The sequence below is a fragment of the Amblyomma mixtum genome, chromosome 4, assembly GCF_055824585.1.
Source record: "Amblyomma mixtum isolate Tamu chromosome 4, ASM5582458v1, whole genome shotgun sequence".
Classification (NCBI taxonomy): Eukaryota; Metazoa; Arthropoda; class Arachnida; order Ixodida; family Ixodidae; genus Amblyomma; species Amblyomma mixtum.
This window is the reverse complement of record NC_143015.1, coordinates 138,695,180-138,706,997: the sequence shown is the minus strand read 5'-3', so window position 1 is coordinate 138,706,997 and position 11,818 is coordinate 138,695,180. Positions and strand designations below refer to the sequence as shown.

Here is an 11,818-nt window from a genome sequence, read left to right as displayed (position 1 = left end):
ATTCCTCGGGAGCGGCCTGATGAGGAGCACTCGGTAAAGGGATCGTGGGATGGCGAGGAGGGTTGGGTCGTTGGCCGGTGTTTTGATTCCGAGGGTGTCCAGGATATACCGACCTGTGGAGGTTTGTGTGAGCCTGATGTATTGGGCCTGTCGGTGGGCCTCCACCAGTTCCCCGATCGTATTGTGGAGGCCCAGGCCTAGTAATCTGTCTGTGGGTGTGTTGAGGGGAAGGTGAAGTGCTACCTTGAATGCCTTGCGAATCAAAGCATCCAAAGCGTTTATGTCATGTTTGGATAGGTGTAAGTATGGGGTAGTGTACAGCACACGGCTGAGGACAAAGGCATGAATGAGGCGACATAGGTCGCGCTCCTTCCTTTTCGCTTCAAAATTCTGGGGGGACTTAGACTCAACCTTAAGAGTATGACACGATGACCTCGCAGACACATACACGGTCGTATCTTTGTTTTTATTTCAACTTCTTTCAATTTATTACCTAAAGCACGCAAGGGAAAAATTGTCAGAAATGACACAGTATTTGTCTCTGAACCGCGCCGTAGCGGAATGGATAAAGAATGGGAAAAAAGAGAAAAGTTTCGTAGTGGAGGGCTTCGGTTTAAATGTTAAGGGAATGGAGAGAGGTGCGAGTGAAATCTGAAAGAGAGCCGAGCCCGAGGCCCCGTAGGATAACTGTATGAAGAATGTGTCTGATTTTGGAATTTCATAACAAGGGGGCTGGCGCGAACGCCGAATCCCCACTACCAAAAATTATATGCCCCAACTATCCCAGTTTGGGGTAGTGGCGCGCTTCAGCCTGCCGCAGTGCAATGGCAGGCCTCGACACGGAGCCCCGGCCTTGCTGATCGCCGGCGACCCAGCACCAGGTAAGTATGCTGATGCGTCTTCTGAAAACGGACGCCATCTGATTCATACCTCTGTTCAGTACCAGTGAACAATGCACTTTTTACACGAAGTTCCTTATTCCGCACTTGTCAGAATCTCGTTGAAAAGCAACTACTGGGCTCGGCGCGACCGCCGACACGAAAGAGTAACTCTAGTTAATTTACCAATTCAGTGTAGTGAAAGGAAACAAAACAAATTAGGTGTTAGATGTGTTTGCACCTGACGAAGTTGCACGAACGGCTAGCTACGAACAAGTGGTCGCTGCCGCACGTGCATCTCGACTTCGTCACAAGGTGCGAGCACAACTAACACCTAATTTGTTCTGTTTCTTGTCGTTACAATGATCTGTTGGGTAACTGAGGTGGTCAATATTATTCCGAACCCTGTACGGTGGCTGTGGATAAGGCGCTCCTCTACCGAGTGGGAGTACCCGGGCTCGAACCCGACCACGGTGGCCGCGTTTTAATGGAGGCGGAACGCAAGAGGGGCCTGTGTGCTGTGCGATGCCAGTGCACGTTACCATGTGGTCGAAATTATTCCGGAGACCTTCACTACGGAACTTTTCTCTTTTCTTTCTTTCACTCCCACCTCCTCCCTTCCCTTAGGGCACGGTTCAGTTGTTCACCGAGATATGTGACAGTTACTGTGTCATTTCCTTTCCTCAAAACAATTTTAGATTTTCAATGTTTATCCATCCCAAACGCCGCGGTTCAGGTCTCCGTCTGGAGTATGGGCATCGGCACCTTATCTCTCCACATAACATCTGCTCCATCTGTCTGCAACTTTCAGCAGTGAGTTGCACAGCTAGGCTCGCCGCACCCGCTATGATGGCGCAGTGGGTGCACATCATTCGACTGTTGAGCACAAGCACGCAGGACCAAATCCCGACCCCGGCGGCCGCGTTTCCCTGAAAGTGAAATCGAAAAGAGGTGCCCCTGCCCGACGATGGGAGTGCATATAGATCCCCAGGCTTTGAAAATTATTCAAGTACTTCGTATCAGTCTGCGCAGCGCTTTCCTTTGAAAAGTTAAAGATCCACAGGTGGTCGAAATTATTCCGGAGACCTTCACTACGGCACCTTTTTCTCTCTTTCTTCTTTCACTCTTACCTTCCTTCCTTCCCATACGGCGCGGTTCAGGTGTCCACCGAGTCACGTGAGACAGTTACTGCGCCATTTCCTTTCCTAAAACCATTAAAAAAAATTAAGGGCTGAAAGGCTCAGTACCTATCATTTCTCTGTGGACACCTCAATCGCATCGTGAAGGAAGGGATGAAGGTAGGAATGAAAGGACAAACTGAGAAAGATGTGCCGTTGTGGTCTCGAATAATTTCGGCTGGCTGGGGTTCTTTAATGGGCACTGTCCACTCAGCATACGGGTGCCTTTTGCGTTTCCCCACGGCCGGGACTGAAACTGCTCAACCGTGTGATTTAAATTTTCTTTTACTCTCCTTTCTCTTTCATTTTTTTATCCCCTCACCCCACTTCCCCCCGTGTAGGGTAGCAAACCGATTATCCTTCCGGTTAACCTTCCTGCATTTCCTTTTATTCCTCCTCCTCGTCCACATCGCTCAGCGGCCACGTGTCCAAGGAGGCGAAACGCAGAATGCATCCCTGTGCTGTGCGATGTCAGTGCACGTTAAACATCCCCAGCTGGTCGCACATAATCCGGAGCCCTCCACTACGGCACCTCTCTCGCCTTTTCTACTTTCGTTCCCACCTTCCTCCCTTAACGACGCAATTCGGGTGTCCATCGAGGTGTGACAATTACTGCGACAACACCTTTACTCAAAAACTAATTTTCAATTTTATCTTTCAGTGACATCGCGCAGCACATGACCGTCTTTCGGGTTTCGGAGACGAATGACCCGGGCTTAATCTCGGCTTGGCTGGTAGCCGGTAGCACGGGTGGCACTGATGGCGCCGGTAGCCTCAAAAGGCGTCTGTCAGTGATGTCAGTGCGTGTTAACGATTCCCAGGTGGTCGAAAATTTGCGGAATCCTTCACTACGGTACCTTTTCCTATCCTTTTGTGTTGTTGCGACTGAAGTAAGGATGATGAAATCAAGGGCGTGTCCACTGGCTCGAGCTGCGAGCCACAATAATCCACTGCCGTGGCTCAGTGGTTAGAGCACTCGGCTATTGAGCCGGAGTAACAATACTTCGAAACCGATAGCAGCGGCCGCGTTTCGATGGGAGGGAAGTGCCGACTGCGCCCATGTGCTGTTCGATGTCGGCGCACTTTATAAATATTCCCAGGCGGTCAAAACTATTCCAGAGCCCTCCACTAAGGCCCCTACTTCTCTCTTTATTCTGTTACTCCCATCTTCCTCCTTTCCCTTACGGCTCAGTTCGGGTGTCCATCAAGATGAGACAATTACTGCGTCGTTTCATTTCCTGAAGAACCAATTCTTTTTTCAATTCAAAAACGTATAATATCAAAATCCCAATGTGGACTGCTAGTGCTGATCGTTTACGTTAGCACGGGTGTTAGCACTAATTAAATTCTTTTAAATGCTCAGCCCCGACCCGGATACACAGATCAAGCTCCTCCAGCTGGCTGAAGATGCCGCCGCTGCCCCAGGGATAGCGGCCGTCGTTTAAGAAGGGAGCTTCTTCGGGTCGCTCCTCTGTATTCGCTGGTAATAAAGTTTGACTACCACCACTGCCACTTGAACTAACACCTCGCAGTTCTCGGACTTTTTTGCACTTCGACGCTGTGCAAAAATGGCCGCCGCGCCCGGAATTCGATTACGTGTGATGCTCTTTATGGTCAGCTACCGAACGGCACATCCCCTGAGCCACTCTGCAGGTAAAATGCAAGCACCAGGCCACGCCTACGGTCCTGTGCGAGCGACTCGTGACCGCGTGAGCAATCGAAGCCTTTGCCTAGTGACTGCAGCTCCTCATTCAGACCGAATGGCAAGTGCAAGACGACAAGAACGAAGTTGTGCTTCCGGCGCGAGCCATTTTCATATGGTGAAGATGAAGAAGAGCGTTCGAACAACTGGACGCTCTACGAAGAAGAGAGAGAACGGACGTTCGGCGACTTCTGAAGTGAGTTTTCGTTTTTAGAGAATATGGTGTGACACCGCTGGTACACCCAAAGTGATTAGCCGCAATTACTCTTTGATCTGATGTAGTTCTCACCGATGGGCTTAAGCCACGACGGCGGCTTAGTGCGTTCAGCAGTGGAGGCCAAGGATGCGAGGCGAGATTCCCGCTACGGTGGCCCTCATAGCCTTAGTCGTTTTGGGGCGTTAAACCCCCATACACCACATTTCACAAAGACGTCTCATTGACAATGTGCAGATTTATGACTTTAAACCCGCTATAACATGTCATAAACGACCTGAACGAAGTACTTGTCTGATAGTCGTGATTTTAACGTTGTGCAGACGGGCTTATAATGATACGTGAGTGCATTGGTCAGTATGTTAGTAGGCAGGCGATAATTGGAAGCCCGTTCGCTCTTTTGCTAGCGGGTGCTGCAAAAAGTGCAGAGGCCGTTCCTTCCCAGTTCAAGGGGAACGATGAACTGTAGAGCGTAGAAAGCATGGCATGCTCTTTCAGACGGGAAAGCGATCAGTCCTTTTCAATTTACTGCTGAGGTGGCTGTGTGCGATTTAAAAGTCGTAAGTGCGGTGGAAATGTAGCATTTGGGGGTTGAGGATTTCAAAAGTGACATCGCATGAAATCCGGAGCGGCCCGACTGACTCTATACAGCCACGCTTGCTATTGGCAGATTCTAATGGTTTTTTGTACTGTTAGGTGTGCTGTTGCTTTCTATGCAATAATGTATTCTTTAATGTAGAAAGACAGACTTGGCCTACACATCAGAAATTCCGCTATCGCGTCAAGAATGTTCGTTTTTGCTATGGTGCATTTATGCAAGTGACACTTTAATTTTCGATATGAAACGAGACTCTGCTGCTTGGCAACAGTATTGACGGCTTCCTGCCTTACAGACGCGAAAATGCTTTCCGAAAAGATTTTGGTGTTGCTAAATTTAACCACAGTCTCAGTATGGAAGAGAAGTCCCTATAACCTGCTTTCTATTGGTAACAATCGCTTTGATACTTGCCTTATGTCGGTACTATCAACCAGAGATGTGTCCATTGACGTACAGATATATTTTAAGGCGAAAGCCTTTAATGGCTCATACTATCGTGACCAAGACGTGTTAGCAAATTTGTCCGCGTTTCAGATTGGTCGAAATGGTCGTGACGTCACTGCGGGCGAATTTTGACGGGTGTCCATCAAAATATGTGAGACAGTTACTGCTTAATTTCTTTTCCTCAAATACAATTTTCGACTGGTGGCCACCGAGATATGTGAGACGGTACTGCTTAATTTCCTTTCCTCAAATACAATTTTCATTTCCTTCATTACGGCCTCTCTTTTTATTCTTTCGCTCCACTTCCTCCCTTCCTGTACTGTGTGGTTCAGGTGTCCACCGAGATGACAGATAATTACATCTCCATTTCCTTTCCTCAAAAAGCGTTGCGTTCAAAGCGCAACGCATCGCACCGAACGGGTGGTGGCGTTCCGGTTCCGTGGACTACCTGACAGCGCTACAACACGCTCTCGCGTTGCACTCATAAAGGCAAAAATTAAGCATCATTAATTGGCAGTTAATTAATGCACCAACAGAATGTGAAGTGAACAATCGCGTAGCAGAATGCAGCACTCAGGCTTTCGCCTTTCACTACTTTAGCCGCTAAAGTTCCTGGTAATTTTTTTTCTTCATCCCGTACTTAATGAGCGTGCAAGAAGCGGTCGGTTTTCACGCTCGTAGCAGTCCTCATCAGGACCAAAAGGCAGCCTTTCTCCGGCGTCGGGTCGGTGTCTCGTCTACCACAGTCGCTCGAGGCTAAATTCCGGCGCTCTAAGCGACGCGGCGTAGCAAGACGCAAATGTCTGGCGAGGGCAGATCTGAACGTTGGTGCCTGAAATACCTGGTAGATGGGGACTGGTGGGGACCAATGACTGGCCGCGCATTGGCAACGATTTCCAGATTAATCCGCGACGCTGCTGTACGTCAAATGGGCGCGGCCCGTTTGTCACTTTTCTCGAAGGCATTGTTTCCGCACCGCGGTCTCGCTTGCCCCCGCAGTAGGTTCCCGTCATCGATGAACTAGACGACTAACTACGGGTAGGGATAACTGAGGGGCTTTATCCACTTTCTCTCCCCACCTCCGTCTGGAGACGCCAGTATCGCATACCCTCATGTGTTTGACCGTCCTCTCCTGCGGCCACCGAGCGGCAACGCCGCTAGACGAGATGCTGACTAGACGCCGAAGAAATGCTGCCTTCTGTTCGGGCCTTAAGACGCCATAAAGAGCTTCGAAACACCTCTTGAACAATCTGTGCGCGTCTGTATACGAGTTATGAGACATCAGCGAGGACGCGCAGTCGTAAAACGCCGCCAAAACCTCCGCAATACCCGCCGCACGGCTCACTGGTAAGGCGCTCGTCTACCGAGCCGGAGTACCCGGGTTAGAACCCGACCGCGACGGCCGCGTCTCGATAGAGGCGATCAGTGCACGTTAAAGATTCCCAGGTGGTCGAAATTATTCCGAAGACCTCCACTACGGCACCTCTTTCTCTCTTTCTTCTTTCACTCCTACCTTCCTCCCTTCCCTCGCGGCGCGGTTCAGGTGTCCGCCGAGATATGTGAGACAGATACTGCGCCATTTCCTTACCTCAAAAGAGATATGTGAGACAGATACTGCGCCATTTCCTTTCCTCAAAACAGATATGTGAGACAGATACTGCGCCATTTCCTTTCCTCAAAATCCAATTTACAATTTAGAATCATCCGCAATGCCTTCCAGAAGCTCAATAGGCGTCAGTGTAGAAGTTATGAGTTATTAGCAAAGAAGTGACACCAGTTCACGTAACATAGTGTGGGTCGCGTGAACTGTACCTGCGAAGGGAGTGGGTAAGGTGTGGATGAACGGGACAGCACTGTAGTTCTGCATCGGCAGGCTTTAGGGGACCTAAAACCTGCTGAAATACTCTAGTCTAAAGACATGGTGGCTCTGTATAAGACATTGTGCTGTGCTGCGTTACCTGTACTAGCGAATGCAACTACCGCGCTGCCGGCTAGAAAATGTAGAATATATGATTGCACAGAAACCTCCCCGTAGGTCTTTAGCTCCGATCATTGAGCTGCCTATATCCTTCTTAAATAGCTCCAACGGGGAAAATGCAGCGAAAAATCCAAAAGGCAAGTGGTGGATTGCTCTTATGTGTAATCTGAAAATCCTTTTTCTTGTCTTTTGTTTTCTTTCAGCACTGTCGGAGTCGTTTTAAGGGAAGCTCTAATCAGCCCAGCTTTCCTCCTCTAGTGGTTGCCGTAAGTAGTGTCGTCCGCTCAGTCGCTGCCATAAGCCTATCGCTGCTTTGCGAGTGCGCATTTGTCTTTTCGATAGACTTTCCACTCCGTGAGTCCGTTGCTCACCATCAACTGGCTGGATGTGAACACAGGATGAAACATATTTGGAACTGCAGTCACTAATTAATGAAAGTTCTCGCCAGTTGAGAGGTGTTTTGTTGGGTCAGTAATGCGCTCGTTGTGAATAGAAAATGACTGATTGATGTAATCTTGAACATTCATTTTAATGGGCTCGAGAAATTCGCTATTCAGTAAATAAGCTGGTCGAAACTAATGAAGATCATTGCGCTGCAGAGTGCTTCATGGCTTCCGTGTAGCTTTCGAACGCGATACTCATCAACCTGTCAGGTGACCTAGGTTTCAAGAATCAAAGCAGCACTTTGACAAGTGACGGATGAAAGCACCTGTGCTGTTCTTATACAAGGCATCATTGGTGTAAACAAAGAAAGGAAACATCTGCTCATTTGGGATAACAGTATTTTGAGTAGAAGGCGAGGCTACAGTTGCCGACTTTTCTTACGGCATTGGCTTACATTAACTGGGACACGGCGTGTATAGACGCGTGGTAACGGAGACTTGCAAGGAAAGAAGTTTATACAAAATTCGTTTGTGATGTGTCGCTGACCAGCCAATATTAAACTCCTTGAATACTGAATAATTTTCATCAATCGCTGAAGATTGTGAGCGAGTGATGAAAGATGTGCCTAATTCACTGAGAGGAAAAAATTGGAGGGACACGTAAGCTCCGGCTTAATGGGTTTAAGACTGGATAGCGTTAATGCGTTAATGCACATAGATACAAAGCTGACCGTCTTCTACTTTGAATTCATTGATCTCTGGGAGTAGAGCAGCGTTTAAACGATGCGTCAATGCCCTGCGATGGCAGGTGTGCTGCCACCGGTGGGGCCTGTGCCCCCCAAGTTGCTCTTCCCGAGCAACCTCTCGCGACCAATCATTAACTTAACTGCTACGTGCCATGGAGGGTAGGTTGCTCAGAATCCGGCGGGCAGGCTGTGATGACGTCGCAAGGTCACGTGACCTATGTGGCCGACCTGCCCCCTAGGTTGCTTCTCCGGGATGTTTATTCATAGATTTTTCGCTCGCGATCAACAACGCCGACGCCGAGAACAGACGCCGGCTATTCTGCAACACGAGCTGCTTAACGCTGTCACGTTAAAAGAGTTTGCAGCAATAACGTACCGGTATAACTCGTTGACGCCTTTAGCATACCGTGTACCGTACTAGCGCTAACGTTACCGGAGTACCGGGGGCCCGCCCACCGGCGGTGAGCGCGCGCTGATTGGTCCCGATGCTGCTGGCGTGCGCGCAGCTGCCGGGTACGTGGCGCCATCTGGCGCCCGCCGTCAAAATGATTGGCACATGCGCATTGGCTGCGCGCGGGCTCCCGGTGCTCCGGTACCGGTAACGGTAACACGGTGCATGGTATGCTAAGGGTGTCTACTGTAACGCGAGCTACTGTAACTCTTCTGGCTCAGTTGCTGCGGTACGCGAAGCAGGCTTTCTCTATCATTATGGCAAACAGGTATCACCTAATCTACCATGTTTACGCAGCACCTGAATGGCGAGCCTTGGATGTTCTGCGCAACGGCCTTACGGGGACCCGCCCGAATGGCTGGCCTGCCTGCGCTACACCAGCAGCTGGTACACCGCGTCTCCCATCGACGCTGAACTGCCCTGCACTGCAACGGAGGACCAAAGCTGCCAGATCTTTGACCACCTGCCCGTATGGAACGAGGTTTTCTACTGCATCCACTACGAGCTTCGAGCTTCCTCCAGAACGAACGGCCAGCTTTCGCTGGTAAGCCTCGGTCCAGGCCGCCGATGCCGCCCCACGGTAGAAGACTTCATGGACTGGCAGAAGGCAAACTACCTTCTCAACTGGCTTTTGAAAACACACCGATGCATAGACACCCTTGAACTCCTTTACTGGGATGTTTATGACAAGGTGTCCCACCCGTACCACCATCTCTTCTGCGAGGCCTTCAGCGAGAACAAGTGGGTGAAGACACTCAAGATCACCTTTTCCCGAAGTCACAGGCACGAGAAGCTTAGCGCGCTGATCGCGTCATGCGTGCGCCTAGAACGACTCGAGTGCTACTTGTTGCTCCCAGCCGCGCTGTCCTCTGCACTGGCGACTCTTCTACGGACGACCACATCCCTGACTGTTCTCATTATTGGATCGCTGCGAATAACCGAACAGGAAGCTGACGATTTCTTGGCCGCGTTGCGTGTAAACCGCACTCTGAAGGAACTCTCAATGGCCGAGCCGTACAACGCAGCGGTTTCACTGCTCAACCGGGCCGAGTTCGCAGAGTACCTAAAGAGCAGCACCACGTTAACGACGTTCAGGATCAGGCCTCTGGAAGCGACTTGTTATGAGCGCCAGAGTTGGTGGCTCTGGATCCTGGAAGGCGTGTCGGAGAACAAAACGATCACCAACGTGAGATTCGAAAATTTGGTCGTGGGCCAAGAAACCTCCCCGCTTCTAGGCAAGATTTTGACGCAGAATACGGTTCTTCGTTGTCTCACCTTGACGTCGATAAGAAAGCCGGATGATTTCAGATTATCGACAGTGAATCCCTGGTGGCTGGTGGCTTTCGTGTAGAACAAGACACTGGAGGAGATATCGCTGTATTTTCACATGTTGTCGATGGTGGAGTGGGAGATGGCATTCGCATCTGCGGCCCGAAAACAGAACCTGAGAAAAGTGACGGTGAAAGTGATCCCCCGCGATCATTACTGTATTGAGGAATTGTACAGGCTGATACGTGAGGCTGGCGCGGAGGAGAAGGTAGTCATAGACGGAGGAAGTTACTTTGTTGGAGATCAACAGAACACACTGGACTGTCAAGCCTTCTCAGAGGTTCGGGGTCTTCGCAGGCAGTGTACGAAACAGGACATCTGCCGAGCTTTGCAGCAAATTCCATCGCTGGACCACCTTACAAGCTTGCTGCTGCGGATCCCGGCTGTTGACCTCGATGATTCGCTAGCCACGGATCTTAGCGAGTGTATCAAAACAACCACCTCGCTTCAAAAACTACGTCTGACCACAACGTGGGGCGATGCGACGCTCAACGTTCCAAACTGTTCGTGGAAAATCGTCGTTTCGTCTTTTCTTGAGAACAAAAGCATGAAAGAAATTTTTGTAGCCGCAGTTTATATTAAAGACGAAGATATCGAGCGTCTGGCGGATGCAATCAAGGTGAGCAGCGTCGTCCGTTGTGCAGAATTTACCGGTGAAAACTCGGATAAAGTGGACGTGTTTTATCGACGATTGTCCGTCGATATCACGGAAAACTACAGCCTCCAGCGCGTCAACTTTCTGGCGCCGGCGACACGGAACTCCCCGGAGTTCAATGCCTGGTATGCCGTTTGGGAAGTGGCACGTCGGAACTGTGACCTTGTCGAGCTCGCCGCTGTGTTCGTCAACGGCATGCGGTTCGACCGGTACGTACGTCCGAGGTTGTGCCGTGTCTTGAAGCGCGCTTAGAAATAAGCAAAGCTTCAGCAGATTCGAAAAAGCTCGTATTTCTGGCTGAGAGTTATGAAACGAAAGTCACGTTGTAAAAGGCTGCTGCGCCATTCCAGATGTTTTCTTTGTAACTTTATTAACTGTCATCAAGAGGACAAAGGAAGACAAAAAACACAATAAAAACAGGCAGTTTCTAAACTCATGGGCTTAGCAGAAGCGAACTCATAACGCATTCTGAAGTCAGACCGAAATAATTGCGCTTATGTTTCTTTTGCATGTGCTTTTCTTCACGAATCTGGGTTTATTTAATAGGCATGGGGAAGGAAAAGAACAGCTGCCCTTCCTTCTATTTTCAAGTAGGAAATCTGCATGGGAAAGCAGTTTGATGTTAATTTTTTTTGCTAGAATTTTCGGGAACGTACTGCGCAAATGGCCACGGACGTATGCTTACTGCGCTTTCCTAGAAGGGGTCCCCGTTTCCATGCTTCGTCGAATGCCACCAGACAACACACCACAGATTTTTTAACCGCGATGGAGTTTGATGTCTTCTTTTGAGCATGTGGTCTTGCCTTATTCATGTACTGCCCCACAATGACGTCATCGTGCCCCTCCCTTAGGGCGCTGTGCAGCGCAGAGGAAGCCTGAGCGCTGCCACAGCTTTCATCGGAGTTTACTCACGATTTCAAACGCTAGCACAAAAAAGATTTCCTTTGCTTCCCCCGCAAGTTTCCCACATTCGAACCTCTTAAGCTAATCGAATTCTCAAAAATATGTTTAATCTGAACTTTTATTGTGGATAAAATAGGGGACAGATTCACAGCGCCGGAAATTCTGAAGGAGGTCCTCACGCAGTGGCTTAAAGGCAAAAGGGCAATTCAAAAACACCCAAACAGAAATAGACGCAGATAGCATAGCGCGACTGTGAGACCTCGATGTGCAGGAATTGTTGCTTCGTTCCATTATGTGGGAAAGTTCTGGCTTCAGGTTTGATTGTTGCATGTTTCAGCCCGTTTCAGGTGCTGTGCTTA

The 11,818-nt window shown here is 49.6% G+C and overlaps 1 non-coding gene across 1 annotated transcript; it reads right to left on the bottom strand.

The window, feature by feature from the left end:
• Nucleotides 1–726: 726 nt before the first annotated feature.
• LOC149348445 (U1 spliceosomal RNA) lies at nucleotides 727–889 on the bottom strand. Its single transcript, XR_016282587.1, has one exon. It is a non-coding gene; the product is annotated as a U1 spliceosomal RNA (small nuclear RNA).
• Between the last annotated feature and the right edge of the window lie 10,929 nt (nucleotides 890–11,818).